Genomic DNA, 16,632 nt, shown 5'->3' with positions numbered 1-16,632 from the left:
TACATTTGGAAACATATTTTTTATTTAAATCAATATTGTCTCAGTCCAGTTAATGTAGGATAATTTTAAAAGTAGGCTAACTCTCATATCCTCTCATAGGGAATGCATTGGCAGCTGCAGTACATCGTTCTAACGGACCTCGACTAGAGGCACTGTCTCAAAGGTGGGCGTGAAATTTGTAGTTCCCGTGTTGGTCTGTGGTGCAACTTATTCGGCTGTTGTTACCAGCGATCTGTGGCCCTGGTGATTAAGTCTCTGGTGATAGGTCTGTCAGCTGCTGCTGTTCCAATCCTTTCGTGTCTTCTGTACCATTGTGTTGAGATGCACCCTTGTTTCTGTGGAAATAAGGCAAGAGTGACAGAACTTTAGGGAGATTTGAAAGTCGCCCCCACTTTTGTCTTATGGTTGTGTGTGACAAGTAATTTGAAATATATACTTGCCAAAGTCTGACTTCCTCAAATGTTTTTAAGAAACTTGGTAACATTAATAACATTTGTAATTTTTTACGGTGTGGCTGTTGCAGGCCTAAAATTTACCAATTCATAAATATGATTGACATATTTTTATGTTGCTTAGTATATATCACAGGAATCTTTGAAATCTACTTTCAGTTAGTTTGTCATGCTGTTGAGCTGATATCACATTATAACACCAGATGGCACAAGACCGACAACATTACTGTTGACATACTTTGTTGTCTCAAATTTGCTTTCCCGATAAATCAGATAGAGAACGACCATGTCACAGATGAATACTCCCTGTTGAAATTAAAAAAACAAATTACAAATTGAGGCATGTAATTTCATATGGAGCAAAAATAAAATTTAGAATATTCACCATGGCATAGATTGCATAACATTATACCCAAAAACTATGGATTTGGATTTTAAATGTTCAAAATGAGTTTCAAAAGGAGTTCACTTACAGCACCCATCAACGCCAGTCCTGAGCCTATATTGATGCATGTTGGGATTATATTGAATTTGCCAGCCTAAGAAAGATAGTAGAAATGACAAGTAAGATGGTTTAAAAAGTACGCACATGCACACACAAAAAGGGTGGGTTGCCATCATCCAAAATAATCTCCACATCCAATAAACTAAAGTTACAAATTTCTTGAACACTTGAACAAGTTTCTGTCAGGAGTTGTATTTTCCATACCTTTCCATGTACCATGATGTCAAAGCGCACGCCGTAAACTTTGAATAAGTTTCGGTAGCTGTCCCCTGCAGCATTTTTGTAATAGCGAGCGTGTCTGTTAAAATAACAGCATATTATATTTATGTCCATATACAATATTTAACTATGTATCAACCACACACACACACACACATATCACACACACATACACACACACACGCACGCACGCACACACACACAGGTCCCCGGCATTCAAGTAGAGGGACTTTAAAGGTGATGTAAGTGATATTTTCTGGTTTAAAAAAAGGGTTATTAAACAGTTGTAGAACATGTTCCTATTGTAATCATTGCTAGAATCAGACAGATTAAAGAGCTGGAGAGACGCGGAGACTCCTGTTACTGAACAAACAAACACAAGTATACAGGAGTCTCAATGTCTGCTAATCCTGATTGGTTGAAATTGGTATCCTGACCTGAAAATGTATTTTCTGTTTATTAAAGAACTGCAGAGACAGGGAGACCTTTGTTACTGAGCTATTTAACACTTACTTTAACAAGAAAATACAATTGATTCTGGAGGACACAGGGAGCCAGTGTAGTCTGACTGAATCAAGTGCAAATCACCTGAAGTTAAAACCTGATGACGTTATGGAGTTGTTGGAGGAGTCCAGACGAGTGAAGTGATAACGTGGATGACAATGAGAATATCCCTTGTCAAGGTCACAATTCCACTCTATTAGAATGGCAATTGACCCACCCTTGAAAAAAAGAGAGCAGTTTACAAGCAATCAGATGAATGCAGTTGACTACCTGATAGAATAGGAGTAAGGCCTCCATGACAGAAAGTGAGAATCACTAAGCTAAACCGGTCTACAGTGTATTCGGTCTATGAAGAGAATTGAGAACGACTTCATTCATGTCAGCATCACGTGACTGCAGGCGGCATTTGTTTAGACACACAGCGGGTGTAAATATTTCTGTTGCTCACACGGACACAGCGAAAACAAACTGCAGGAACAGATAGATCAATAAACAGAAAATATATCAATGGAATGGAACAGGCGAAGCTCTAGTGCAACTTATGATTCCGTAAAGAGCAGCTGAACGAGGAAGCAAAGGAACAAAATAAACAAAATAAATAAACTGATTTATAGCAATACAAATAGTGGTCGAGTGATTTTGGTCGCATATAGACCTGTTTCATTGCCTTGTTTATGGATTGAGCTTTTACACATTATGAGCAGTTCAAAAACCAAAAGATCTCTACCCGAGTCAATGTGCTTACATAAAGAATGATAATGAACTTGTCTTGTATGAATAGCTGTGCATTTAGAAATGTATAATTGTCTCTCCATGTCTGGCATAAATTGTTAATTGTACTTTTGAAGCAGCCTTTTCAATTGACTCAAAAGGCTGACTATTCTCTTGTGCATTTATTCATCATCTGAATGTCTGATGCATTCCATCCATTCAAGCTGAAATTGCATTGTTCTGGTGTCAGGTATGTACATGTTGGTGAACTAGTTTGCCTGCTTTTTGCCCTGGTCTTATATTAATCACTGTTTTTAATATTTACTGCACACAGAAAATGTTTGTGCAATAGTCTTTATTTTTATATAAATTGTTCATATATTTGCCTTTACTTGAATGTGACACTACCACTTTATTTTTAAAAGTTGTAACAGAACTGCATTGGAATCTAAATTTACTTGAAGGTCAAACCGCAACTTTCTTTGTACTTTAACTGCTCTTGAACTGTACAAAAAATGTACAATTACAATTTACAATTTTACATAAATAAAGAGCAGCATAATTGAAGAAGTTTTCCATCATATGCTGTGGTAATGCATGGTATGCAGTATAAGAATAACACTGTTTCAGGAATCAAGGAGGTTTCACTTTCACTCCATTAGCGAGCCGTTTGTTATTCCGGTCGTAAGAACTGTTATGGCAGTTGAAAAAGCAGCAAGCTTGTACCGTTGTTGGACAAGGATAAGATAGATTAGAAAGTTGGATAAAATAGACACCACTGTGACGTCTACAGTGTGTCCTACCAACTGTGGTTACTCGCAGTGGTGGAAAAAGTACTCAAATGTTTTACTTAAGTAAAAGTATCAATACTGCAATGTAGAAGTACTCTGTTACAAGTAAAAGTCTGGAATTCAACATTTACTAGCCTAGGTAATGCAAATAGGGCTAAAGTGGTTATGTATGTTTCATAATGTAATACTTTATATCTGCAAAGTAACTAGTAACTAAAGTTTTCAAATAATTGTAGTGGAGTAAAAGTACAATATATGCCTCTGAGATGTAGTGGAGTAGAAGTAAAAGTACAGAAAATTGGAAATACTCCAGTAAAGTAAAACTACCTCAAAATTGTACTTAAGTACAGTACTTGAGTAAATGTACTTAGTTACTTTACACCACCGGACACTACCCCTGATGCTGAACTGGACATCATGTCCCCAATCGCTGCTTTCCAGTATTATTCTGAGTATATTCTCTGTAGCAAGTTAGATGACATGCTGCATCAGAAGGCGCAGGAAGAACCATTAAAGGTTGAACTTCACAAGATAAATATAATAAATGTTAAATACTGATACAAATAACACTAAAAACGATACAAATCTGTAAAACTAACTAGAGTGGCCATGTCCTGGAAGTTGTGTCCGGCTCGGCTAGTAATGTCTCCCAGGCGAAAGATGGGGCAGTAGGGATTTAAGTCCTCATCATATTTACATCTCTTCAGATAAGATTCATCAGTTGTCTCTGCGACATTGGACCTGAGATTTGAAGAACAAAATTAGCATTTGTATATACACACACGCACGCATGCTCACACGCAGGCACACACACACACGCACGCATGCACACACACACACACACACACACACACACACACACACACACACACACACACACACACACACACACACACACACACACACACACACTGTACATGTGTTGTGGTTGCTAACACATACATTGCATAATACTTAATAAATACAACTTTTAATGGAATGCAGCCTTTGTTGTCTCCGCCAGGCCGTAAGGCATGGCGAGAGAGTATGTTTTACCCCCTGTCCGTCCGTCCGTCCGTCCGTCTGTGTGTCCGTCCGTCCGTCATTCTGTCATTTTGTGGACAGCTAATCTCTGGCACCGTTGGCTTGATCGCAGCGAAACTGTGCACACACACTCCCTGGATGCCAGAGCAGAACCTCTGCCCCAAATTTTTCAAATGGGCCTTTTATAGTGCCACCAGGAGGCCGCTTTTTGCAAAACACATTTTTTGACAGTACTCCCTACAGATTTTATCCAAACATCACGCAAATCAGTACACAGTATCTCTATAGTCATGTGATCAACACGGATCTGTCCAATTTCCCATATTCCATCTTGATTGGCTAAGGTTGGCTTCCAAAGTTTGCAGGTTTGCTCCGTTTTCAACAAAATGCCTCAAATCATGAACGCAGTTTGCGATTTCCGTGAGATTTCACACGTACATTCTAGGCCCGTAACGATACAGTAACTGCATCGATGCATCGTTTTGAATTTTCAACGATCTACTATATCGATATGCAAACAGCTAAATATCGTATCGTTTGACTTTGTATCGTATCGAATCGTTTTGCAATGCAAATAATCGTATCGAATCGTTCTGCAATGCAAATAATCAATTATATCAAACTAAGTACTTTTAAGAAGAAAAAAAGAGAAAGAGGGATTTATATCCAGTATCCAGGTATTTATTTTTCACACAGAATTTTTGGGTAAATAAATAGTTACTATATCGATTTTAAGTCATTGAATCGAATCGTATCGTTCTAAATTAACCTGTCCTGTATCGTTCATGTATCGTATCGACTAAATCACTGAATCGAAACATATCGTATCGTTCTAAATTAACCTGTATCGTTCATGTATCGTATCGACAACCAAGTATCGTGATACGTATCGAATCGTTGTTAAAATGTATCGTTACACCCCTAGTACATTCCCACTAGGCAGAGGAAGAAATGCCACTTGAACATTTTCAAATCAGCCTCATGGTGGCGCTATAAAAGGCCGATTTGTGTTTTTAACTATAACTGCACCGATCTGCGTGAAACTTTGCACGCACACTCCCTAGAGGCCAAGGAAAAACAACTGCCCTGCATTTTTCACATTTGCCTTTCATAGCGCCACCAGGAGGCCGACTTATGTAAAACACATTTTTGGATATTAAGCCTTCAGAATGTATCCAAATTTCACGCAAATTGGTACACATGATCTCTATAGTCATATGATCAAGATGGATCTGTTTAATTTTTCATATTCCATCCTGATTGGCTAACATTGACATCTAAAGTTTGCAGGAGTGGCCCGTTTTGAACAAAATGCCACAAATCATGAATGCAGCGTCCGATTGCGTTGACACTTTGCACGCACATTCGCACTACGTTGAAGAACAAATGCCACCCTTTTAACATTGCCCTATTATAGCGCCACCAGGAGGCCGATTTTGCAACACTTTTCTTTTTTACATTACTCCTTCAAATTCAAACATCATGCAAATTGGTACCCATTGTCTCTATAGTCAAGTGATCAAGATGGTTCCATCCGATTTTTCATATTCCATCCTGATTGGCGAATTCCGAACATTGCTGCCCCACAATAACCTACCTGACCTGGCGGAGACCTCCGAGGAGCACAGGTTTTTCTAGTTTCAAATTGCTTACTTTGAAAAGGCAAATTTGGGGAAACGAGTTTTTGATGTAGATGGTGAAGTTTTCTGCCTTTGTCAACAGAGGTCCTCTGTAAAAGAGTAGGGTTTGTTATTCCATTACACAGGCTGTGAATGTGTGTTGATTACATTAGTCTTATTTGTATTCTTAATAGCAATGAAGGACACAAACAATTTGACGGTTTGCTCTCAAAAAGGTGTCTGAAACTCAAATATAAAAATAATGTTTATGAGGGGTAGACTGAATACTGTCTCAGCCTGTAGCCACCAGAGTACTCATATCCGTAGCAAACCAAGCAAACCTCAGTACACTTCCTGTGTGTCATAATGTGATTAGCAAGAAACCAACCCACTAACGTGTGATATGACATGAAAAAGAGACAAGTTTCAGATAAAGGTATTATAAGGTAAACCTTTGCAATAAAAACGTATGTGTTTCCGTGTACTATAGCTGTTCCTTACACGTATAAGCAGAGCTTCATTGGGTGCTGTGGGTTCTGTAGGTGGCAGGCACCCATGACCAACAATCTAGACAACCCCTTGTAGTTTGTTTGTAAAAGTACTGCTATGTTGAATAAATATGTGTGCAGAACCCCTTCAGCAGATGAAAACGTAACTACAAAGCGGGCCTACCTGTGTTTGACAATGAGAAAGTCATTGTCACAGGTAACTTTTCAATATTGATCTGGACAAAGTTCGGCCTACTAATGAATTTACAAAGATATATTCAAGACATATTCAAAAAAGACAAGTTGTATTTGTGGTTATAAATACGTTTGCCAAATTGGGACCAAACACTACATTGTTGTTGTGCTGCTTTACATATGTTTCCTGTTGGATAACAGCCTAGCTAGGTTTTATGTATTGTTGTTAATTAGCTTGCAACCATTATGCAACCGAATGCAAGCTCCACCCTATAACCACAATGACCTCGTTTAGCAGCCCAGCTTTTAAGACATGCAAACAGACCCATGCCTCATCAATTGTGGGTTGTTTGGATACGACAACTTTAGTGTCTACTAGTAACTAGACACTAAAGTAAAGCCATGTAGGTGTACTAAAGTAAATGTTGATTTGTTGAATGAATATTTTAAGCAGTTGCTCTGAAAAATCACATCTTTCATAGAGTTTATTGGGACTTCCTGTAGGGGTACTGAACACTTTTTCAGTTCCATTGCTTGCTGCTATGAAATAAAACAATGAACAAATTGTTAGTGTTCTAATGACACCAATGGCATGCATACTGGAGCGATAGAACCTTTTGATGGAGCAGTGGAGAGAGACAAGAAAGACTGTTTACGGGGCGATGACACATTTTTACCAGAATACTGGTTGAGCTTGAAAAGCATTGCTGTATATAGTCAATGAGCCAGAGCCCCAAAATGTAGCAATGATTATCGAAAGAGTGGGCAAAACCATACCTATATTAAATTGTTTATAGGGTCAATATAAGTAAATAAATATATGATAACCTTTCCACAGGAGCAGCTTTTTCATATTTATCACACATTTTGTTATTTTCCCCATACGTACAATACAGTATATTCAATATCTGGCTCAATGTAGGGCTCTGGCTCATGGACTAAATGCCTAATTTGCATATTTAAATATACAATTTCAGAAAACTTGTAATACGATAAATCATTGTCTTCATGTAAGTAATCAACTGGGGAAGTTTCATTATGATAACTATTTTTTAAATTTTGTCATTATTTTCACTTGTCATGTACGTACTGTATGGGGAAAATAACAAAGTGTGTGATAAAAAAAGCTGCTCCTGTGGAAAGTTTATCATTCATTTATTTACTTATATTGACCCTGATAGAGTTAATCTCGTTATCTTAATTATCATAATGTGTCTAGGGTCCATAAACCTGCTTAAAATGTCAAATTAATATAATGATGTTATATTGGCCTAAATCAGTCATGTTAAATGTACTCTGTACTCCTATTCTCTCTGTGTCTATGCAAGCCAAGGTCAAACTAGCTACAGGCTTTCTGTGGCTATCCGTTGTTTTGAGAACACTTCCTATCAGTGTTCTTTTCTACTGTATCCCTTCCTTCAGTGTCACGAAATCCCCACTGACCAGTGACAGGTCAGAGCCGATGTCAATGTGTTGACCCAGACATGGGGACGCTGTTTGTCCAAAGATAAACTGTCACACCATCATCATCATCTTCATCGTCTGATATTATACATACAAGATATTTCATTATACCCAATGGCTACCTGTGTTCTGAGTCTGGTTTTTCTTTATCACCTTTATGAAACATAAATGGTACTTTGTGTGGGTGATGGCGAGAAAACAGCTCCATCAGACCCTATAAACAATTTAATATAGGTATGGTTTTGCCCACTCTTTCGATAATGAAATCGTGTCTGGCTCATGGACTAATAGACCCAGCTAATGTGTTTAATGGGAAATGATGATAACAGCTCAAACTACCATCCAGGAATGGCCAACAGAGTGACAGTATGCAGGTAAACAGACAGAAGACGGACGCGCTCACACACGCTCACACTCACACACACACACACACACACACACACACACACACACACACGTTCGCACTTGCACACGCACACGCTCACGCTCACACTCATACACTCACACACACATGTATGCACATGTACACAGAAACATACACACACTGGTGTGTCCAGTGCAGAGCCTTCAATTAGAGAGTTGCGCCAATGAGGGGTCAGAAACAGTGTCGGTCACGTGGTTCATGTAGCTGGAAATAGTGACAAGGAGCCGTCGACTTCAATGCATTCCATGAACTTCCGGTTTAGGGATTTGTCACTATTCGCCAATGTATGTGTATGTAGAAGACCTGGCCCGAAAAAGTGAACGGAGTTGGCGTAACTCTCTAATAGATGGCACTGGTCCAGTGTAGCCTGGTAAAGCCCCTCCCTCCGGAAAATCTCATTTCCATTTGATTTCAGGAAGGAGTCTGGCTTGAAGGCTTGTCTGGCCGTTTCTAGCCCGTTCACCAAATGGACGAGCCTATCAGCGTCGTCGCTCATCTTTCTGTGATTGACAGCGAAAGTTGGCCAATCAGGTGGCGAGTTCGAGTGAGCCCGAATGGAACCGAGTGCAGCCGACCAAAAACAAACGGCAGCCATTGTTTTTTGTGCGTTGTATTTACTTCTTACTTTCGGTTTTAAAACGCTCTCAAACTTCTTTTTTGAGGCACGGAATTTACTTTTAAGATATCGTTTGGATAGAATTTAGCTGTTTAACTTCATATATGCGGTCAATTAATCATGACAGAGCCTATTTAAAAATACAAATTTAGAGAACCGGCAGGGGCGGGCAGTGACACTCATGTATCCGAATAAGGCAAACTATTTTGGGCATGGCCGTCTCAAAAGTCCCGTTGCGTCACATTAGTCTGGAGGTGGTAAAAATGCACTGGCTGAAGGGGAACACTGCTGATTGGCTGAAGGGGTTGTCAGTCAACGGTATTACTCCCGCCCAACTCCAGCCCACAGCCAAAATTGCAGAATGGGCGATCATGCCAGACGTACTCCTGAAATAAATTACAAATGAGATTTCCGGAGGGAGGGTTTACCAGGCTATGTCCAGTGAGCCCTGGACACATCTTTGTCAGCTGGGAGTAGTACCTTTATGATAGACAGAAACTAACCACATAATACATACACAAATCGCAAAGACAGACTTAACCACTTTCAACTTAGCATCCCTATTTTGGGCATGTCATCATCATAGGATTTTTTTTTCTTGCATCGTGACACGTTGTGAGCTTGTAGATCAGCTACTTTTGCTACTTTTGTGCAACACTGTCAAACAATGAAGTATAAAAAACAACAACATAAACATATGGATATAGAATGCGATAGATGGCTGTGCATTTATATAAATGTGCAGTTGTGAGAAGACAGTCCAAGTGTTTTGCAACTCAAGTACGGTACAATAGTAATAAAATGCCCTTACCTCAGCACAGTGACCCTGCTTTTGATTTGGGGTCTCTATGAAATTGGTGACAATGAACAGAACAGATTCACCCTGTAGAAAAAACCCAATGTTATAATCATGGTATAACAGGATTGATCTTTGAATTGAGAGCATTTTATTTTCCCATCAGCCTTAAGATGATATTGATACGTATAGGATATGTCCTGTTGTGTAATAGTTTTACACAACAATTTTTATTAGGGCCCGAGCACTGCACAGTAGTGCGAAGCCCTATTGCAACTGCAATGATTATTTAAGGTTTCGAGGCCTATCAGGCTCGAAGCCTTATTGAGATTGTAGGCTTTCTTCCGCCGTTTTTTCAGTTCTGGCCCAAACTCATGGCCAAACAAGCAAAAGTTGAACATACCTTTTTAAGCAATGTTACCAATATTTCCACCAGTAAAAAAAAAAGAAAAGTCTGAATTAAGAGATTTTGTATGTTTTCTCGCAACAGGCTCTGTGCATAACTGTAGTCTGCTAATGTCCAGTTTCTACGGTAGGGATGGGACAATATCAGAATTCCATGTCACGATTATTGTGGCAAAAATAAATGTGATTAACGATATTGCCGCAACAAATATGCTTAAAACTCTTAAAATTACACATTTGTTAACCACTTGAACCCTGGCAGCCCACTTCTGGGGGGAACTATTGTCAAAAATAGCAGATCTACAAGTTCACAATGCGTCACAATTAGACAAGCTGATATGCAGCTCAGCAAAAGCGAATTGATCCGAGTGTATGACGGACAATTTCACAATAAATTTAAATTGTGAGCGTTTTTATCGCGAATAACGATTATTATCCCATCCCTATCCTACAGTACAACAGGAATACCAGTTTTCAGTTTCTACAGCGGCGGTCATTCTTTCAGTTCCTGTACCAGCTCAGACAGCTGAGAAAATGTAAAGAAAATCCTTTTATTGTGACAGGCGATCTACTCAGCTACCACTCCCAGGACCAGCGATCCATGCAATGGAATTTCCCTCCCCTCCCTACAGGACTTGAACAGAGCTAAAAGCATTCTCAAGGACAAAAACATTCCCCAAACGTATTTTCAATAACAAATGTTAATTATTACTTTTTATTTTCAATTAATAATTTCTTCCCAATAGCGTCGTTCGAAGAAAAAAACAAAACTAGAAAAAGTGCTCCTCGGAGCACAAGTCTCCGCCAGGTCAGGTAGGTTATTATGGCCTCCTGGTGGCGCTATAATAGGCCAATGTGAAAAGGGTGCCATTTCTTCTTAGGCCTTTCACAGCAATCGGACACTGCATTCATGATTATGTTCCAAAAATGTGGTTTGCTAAATTAGACCTGCTGGTGGCGCTATAACAGGCCAATGTGAAAAGGGGGGCATTTCTTCCGCGGCCTAGTGGGAATCTGCGTCCAAAATTTCACGGAAATCGCATGCTGCGTTTATGATTTGAGGCATTTTGTTCAAAACAAAACAATCCTGCAAACTTTGGAAGCCAAGGAAAATCGGACAGATCCGTGTTAATCACATGACTACAGAGATACTGTGTACTGATTTGTGTGTTGTTTGGACAAAATCTGTAGGAGTAATATCCAAAAATGTGTTTTGTAAAAGTCGGCCTCATGGTGGCGCTATGACACCCTATGACACCCTATGACACACTATGATCTAAAAAATGTGGGGCAGAAGTTCTGCTGTGGCATTCAGGGAGTGTGTGTGTGCAGTTTCACAGCGACTGGGCCAACGGTGGTGGAGATTAGCTGTTAACAGACAGAAGGACGGACGGACGGACACACGGACACACGGACGGATGGACAGGGGGCAAAACATACTCTCTCGCCATGCCTTTCGGCCTTAAAAAACCATAAACCATAAAACATTTTAATTATGATATACTATATTAAATAAATACCCTTTGTTTTGCGGTTTTCAATTTTTTCTTCTTCATGTAATCAAATGTTTTATGGTCATGAATCACCAGGATCCTGGATGGCTTGATTCTAGGCTTAAAATAATTGATATACATATTTTTGGAAATCTCTATGGGAAAAAATAATGGGGTCTGGATAGATGGAACCAGAAAATGGCCACCACTGCTATGCCCTATTGGAGTAAATGTTTACAGTGATCATATTTTCTTTTTTACAAAAACAGTACATACCTATTCTGTGTAACTTGATCACTGGTTTCAACATGGTGGTCTGCATCGCTGCTACAACTCTGTTCTTCACACACTGATGGAAAACTTTAGGATGGATGTTGTTAGACCTGGACGTCAAATGTTTTTTTAATAGCCCAGGATCTAAAAAGAAGAAGAAGAAGACATTACAAAAATAAGTAGAATAAAACAATTGCCTTGGAGCTATTCTATTCATTTGTCCATTCCAATCATGCATTAATATTGTTGATCAAAAACACAAGTCAATTTTGAGTTAGAGCCAGAGTACTGCAAATAGTTAACAGTTCCCTCTTGGTAACACTTTATATTAAAGTATTTAACAGTCATTTATTAGTGTTTTTGGTGACATCTCTGGTATCTCTGTTGTCGTTACAGCCAGTGGCGTCAGTTCAGTAAAAGCTAGGGTATGGCAGGGTTAACTATCTTGGGCGCGCGGCGAAGCCGCGCGGCCCCTTTTTGGGGGCCCCTTTTTCGGCCGCACGGCTTGTCTGCTGCGGGGGTTGCTGTGTCAGTCTTTTTACCAAAAAATGCATGCAGAGAGGTCTGCTTCCTTTTCATTTTAACTCACTGTTCACAAGTAAATAAAACAGCCTGTCTGCTATTGAAAAAACGCGCCTCTGCTGCTTGCTAATTAACAATAATGCATTGCACCTGTGTTGAACCTGGGATTCCCAGGCTGGGCCTGGGAATATACCATTTGACAAGATAGGGGAGAATAGGGGAGATACAAGCAGTTGTGAAGAATGAAATACCCTGTGAAAGCAATCATTTTGCATTGGTAGTTATTTTACTGAAATTTAATAACAGAATAATCAACGCAGATAGACAGAGACATTCATGGATTTATTTTTTATAAAAAAATCCTGGAGCCAGGGTATGGCAGCTGCCATAGCCTGCCATACCCAATTGACGCCTCTGGTTACAGCATCTTTTTGTCTGTTACAAGTGTGACTCCCAAAATTATTTTTGAAACAAAACCACTAGAGTATACCACTCCTATTTCTGAAAGCAACAGAAATGTTGTCAGAAAATAAATACATTAATTTGCGTACATTTCTGGTGTGTTCATATCTGCACTATTTTGGTTTGAGTGTTTGTAAATGTTTTTGGTGCAAACCTTTTTGACCCCTAATGGGTTTTTCAGACGGGCAGCAACACCACCTGCGTTCTCGCTTGGATCGGCGGGAAACCTTGTGAATACACGGTAGTGCTGTCAGAACGAATTTCGGTATTCAAAAATAATTCTTAAGTGAAAAGAAAAATCGAATTCTAAAACTGCCATTCGAATGCAGTTTTAAAAGAATATATTTAATTGTTTAATCTTTTGTTTTGTTTTATGTTTTTATTTATATTTCCTGACCTACCAATGCAAAAACAAATGCTTTCATAATGTCACGCATGATCAACAATAAAGTTTGAGTGCATGCACTGGCACTGCACACAAAGTTAAGAACGTACAGTATAGTCACTACCATACCACCCTGTGTGTGTGTGAGTGCGTGCGTGTGTGCGTGCGTGTGTTTGTGTCTGGTCACGCTTGTCACACCACACACACAACACATGATGGTTCAGTGCAGAGGTTCAGGCAAGACTCCTCCCTTCCTTAAAGTTTCCCCCTATAAACTTCACTTGAAAGTTACGTTTTAGAAACTTTAATAATTATGACAACAGCGAAAGTTTTTATGTAACATTGTCCGTCTGTAATGAGGAGCTCAGCTAGTCAGCTCCTATGAGTCAGCTCTGCTTCTCGCCGTCTGTCGCAAACCCGTCCTTTCAGCATGCAGTTGAGCTCAATGAGCTGAAGCTCCGCCTCAGCCAATCTGCAACCCCACAAAGCGCTGCTGATGCGACACGGTGTGGGCTTGTATGTCTGCTGTGTTCCCTGCGCGACACCATTGTACACCGAAAAATAGGCACTAGTAGGCAGGAACGCACAGACATTATATACGTGCGGTAAGAAGTTGTAGCCTGATATTTCTCTCCTCCTCTTTTTTTTTTTTTTTTTTTTTAATTTATCCCACGATTTTGTAACCCTATTTTTTACACCCAGTGCCAATTTTCTATGTAATCCTGGGCACTACCTTCCCTCTGCCAACCTAGGGAGGCCAGGGCCGAGCTCATGCCTCCTTCTGTCATGGTCCCTGCCTGTGTCCTGTGTGTGTCTATGTGTTTGTCTGTCTGTCTGTGTTTGGGCATGTGTGGGCGTAGGCTTCCTGGCTTCCCAGATTGACGCACCTGGCTCTGGTCATCTCATCTCACGCACCTGCCTGCCATCTGCTCATCAACCTCCACTCTATAAAAGCCCTGGTCTTCTGCCGACGCGCTGCCAGATCGTTTTCTCAGTCTCCGTGCGGTAACGCTTCTAGCCAGTTATTTCTGTGTATTATGAGTGCATTCTAGCTTCCTAGCATTCTAGCATTCTAGCACTCTAGCTCTACTGAGTCCTTGTTTTTGCTCCCAGTGTTTTTGGTTTTTGACTCACTCCTGTTTTCCTCTTCTTCAGTTGCCAGCCTGCTTGCCTGCCTACCTGCTCACCTGTTGCCTTCACCTCAGCCTGCCTACCACCTTCACTCCAGACGACAACACCTTCCTCTTCGTTCAATAAAAACCCTTGGACTATCTTTAAGTGTCGTGTCTGCATTTGGGTCTGCCAGTTTTGTAAATCGTGACAGAACGATCTGGCCAGAATGGACCCAGCAGACTTCGACAAAATTAAGGATGCTGTAGGCATCCAGGGACAGCGTCTGGGAAATCACCAACAACTTCTTCAGACTCTGCTGGACGAGGTGACTAAGATTACCACTCAACTGGCTATCATCAGCGCTGCACCTCCGCAGCCTCCACTACCAGAGCCACCTCAACCACTTGGAGTTGCCCCTCCCACAGCACCGGTTGTCCGAGCAGCTGAGCCTCGTATTCCCCCTCCTGCGAAGTATTCCGGCAACGCGAACACCTGCCGTGAGTTCCTAACCCAAGTTCAGCTCACCTTCAATGCTCAGCCCTCCCAGTTTGGCGAAGAGGCGGCCAAAATAGCCTTTATTGCCAATCTTCTGGAGGGCCCCCCCCTCGGTTACTTCAACGCACTGCATGAGCAGGGTTCCCCCGCGGTTCAGTCTTTCGCCCTTTTTGCCGCCGAGCTCAAGCGGATCTACGACCATCCCATTCGTGGACCACAGGCCGGTCAGCAGCTTTTGAGACTCCGACAAGGCCGACGTTCTGTGAGAGAGTTCGCCAGCGAGTTCCGTTCCCTCGCCGTCGAGTCCGGTTGGAATGACCAGGCGCTGCTCGCCGCTTTCCAGAGTGGGCTCAACCGGGTCATTGGCAGAGAGATCGCACTGAGGAAGGAGCACCTTTCCCTAGACGAGGCTATTATCACCGCCATCAAGATCTCTGACCAGATGGCCCAGTGGCAAGCGGAACCCTTTCCCCCCAGGTCCACAGCTTCCTCAGTTGGGGGTGACAGAGGATTTCTGCCAGAGGAACCCAGACGGCCCGTACTTCAAGCCTTGTCCCCCGGTCCCCCAGGTGATGAGCCCATGCAACTTGGTCGCCTCTCTTCTGACGAGCGCCTTCGGCGGATTCAGTCGAGGTTCTGCATCTACTGCGGGCAACAGGGCCATTTCCGTGTCTCCTGCCCCTTGCGACCAAAAGAGGAGGCTCACCAGTAGCAGTGGGGGTTCTGGTGAGTCCAGCAGTCTCTTCCCCTGATTCCCGGTGTCGTATGCAGTTTTCTGCCACTCTTCGGTGGCACTCTCAGTCCTTGTCGTTGCTTGCCCTGGTTGATTCGGGGGCGGATGAAAACTTTATTGACTCAACTGTTGCCTCCCAGGCAGGCATATCTCTCGAGCCTCTACCCTCGCCCCTGCGAGCCAATGCCCTCACTGGTCGCCTTCTTGCTCAAGTATCCCATCGCACCGTGCTTGTTCATCTCATTGTTTCTGGTAACCACCATGAACACATCCAGTTCCATGTCATATCCTCACCTCTTGCGCCCATTGTCCTTGGCCAACCCTGGTTAAGGCTCCACAACCCCCATATTGACTGGGCTGCAGGTAAGGTAGTGGGCTGGAGCTCCTACTGCCTCTCTACCTGTCTGCGCTCTGCCCGCTCTCCATCTGAGGGCACCAGCTCCCCAGCCATCTATGAGCCTCCCGATCTGTCAAGAGTTCCTACTGTTTACCATGACCTCGGAGAGGTATTCAGCAAACAGCGTGCTCTGTCACTCCCACCTCACCGGCCCTATGACTGTGCCATCCACCTGATGTCTGGAGCCCCACTCCCTTCTAGTCGACTGTACAACGTGTCTCGTCCTGAGAGAGAGAGCATGGAGAGGTACATTCATGAATCCCTGGCAGCTGGCCTCATCCGCCCTTCATCCTCCCCGGTGGGGGCCGGGTTCTTCTTTGTGGGTAAGAAGGATGGATCTCTCCGTCCCTGCATTGATTATCGTGGATTAAATGATGTCACTATTCACAACAAGTATCCATTACCGCTAATTTCCTCTGCTTTTGAGCCCCTTCAGGGAGCTACTATTTTCTCCAAGCTAGATCTACGTAATGCTTATCATTTAATTCGCATCAAGGCTGGAGATGAATGGAAGACTGCTTTTAAGACCCCCCTTGGTCATTTTGAA

At 41.8% G+C, this 16,632-nt stretch overlaps 1 pseudogene across 1 annotated transcript; it reads right to left on the bottom strand.

Annotated features, from left to right (window-relative positions):
• Nucleotides 1–199: 199 nt before the first annotated feature.
• Nucleotides 200–6,381, bottom strand: LOC308085771 (P2X purinoceptor 5-like; annotated as a pseudogene). Its single transcript, XR_013935076.1, has 8 exons — nucleotides 6,326–6,381; nucleotides 5,859–5,934; nucleotides 3,782–3,923; nucleotides 1,765–1,898; nucleotides 1,162–1,255; nucleotides 926–991; nucleotides 691–758; nucleotides 200–335 (listed from the first exon to the last, which is right to left on the bottom strand). The product of XR_013935076.1 is annotated as a P2X purinoceptor 5-like (transcript).
• Nucleotides 6,382–16,632: the final 10,251 nt, after the last annotated feature.

The sequence above is a fragment of the Gymnoscopelus braueri genome (genome assembly GCF_963280865.1).
Source record: "Gymnoscopelus braueri genome assembly, chromosome: 5".
In the NCBI taxonomy this organism is placed as follows: Eukaryota; Metazoa; Chordata; class Actinopteri; order Myctophiformes; family Myctophidae; genus Gymnoscopelus; species Gymnoscopelus braueri.
Note: the sequence above shows the minus strand (reverse complement) of the source record. Positions and strands in the feature narration are given on the sequence as shown.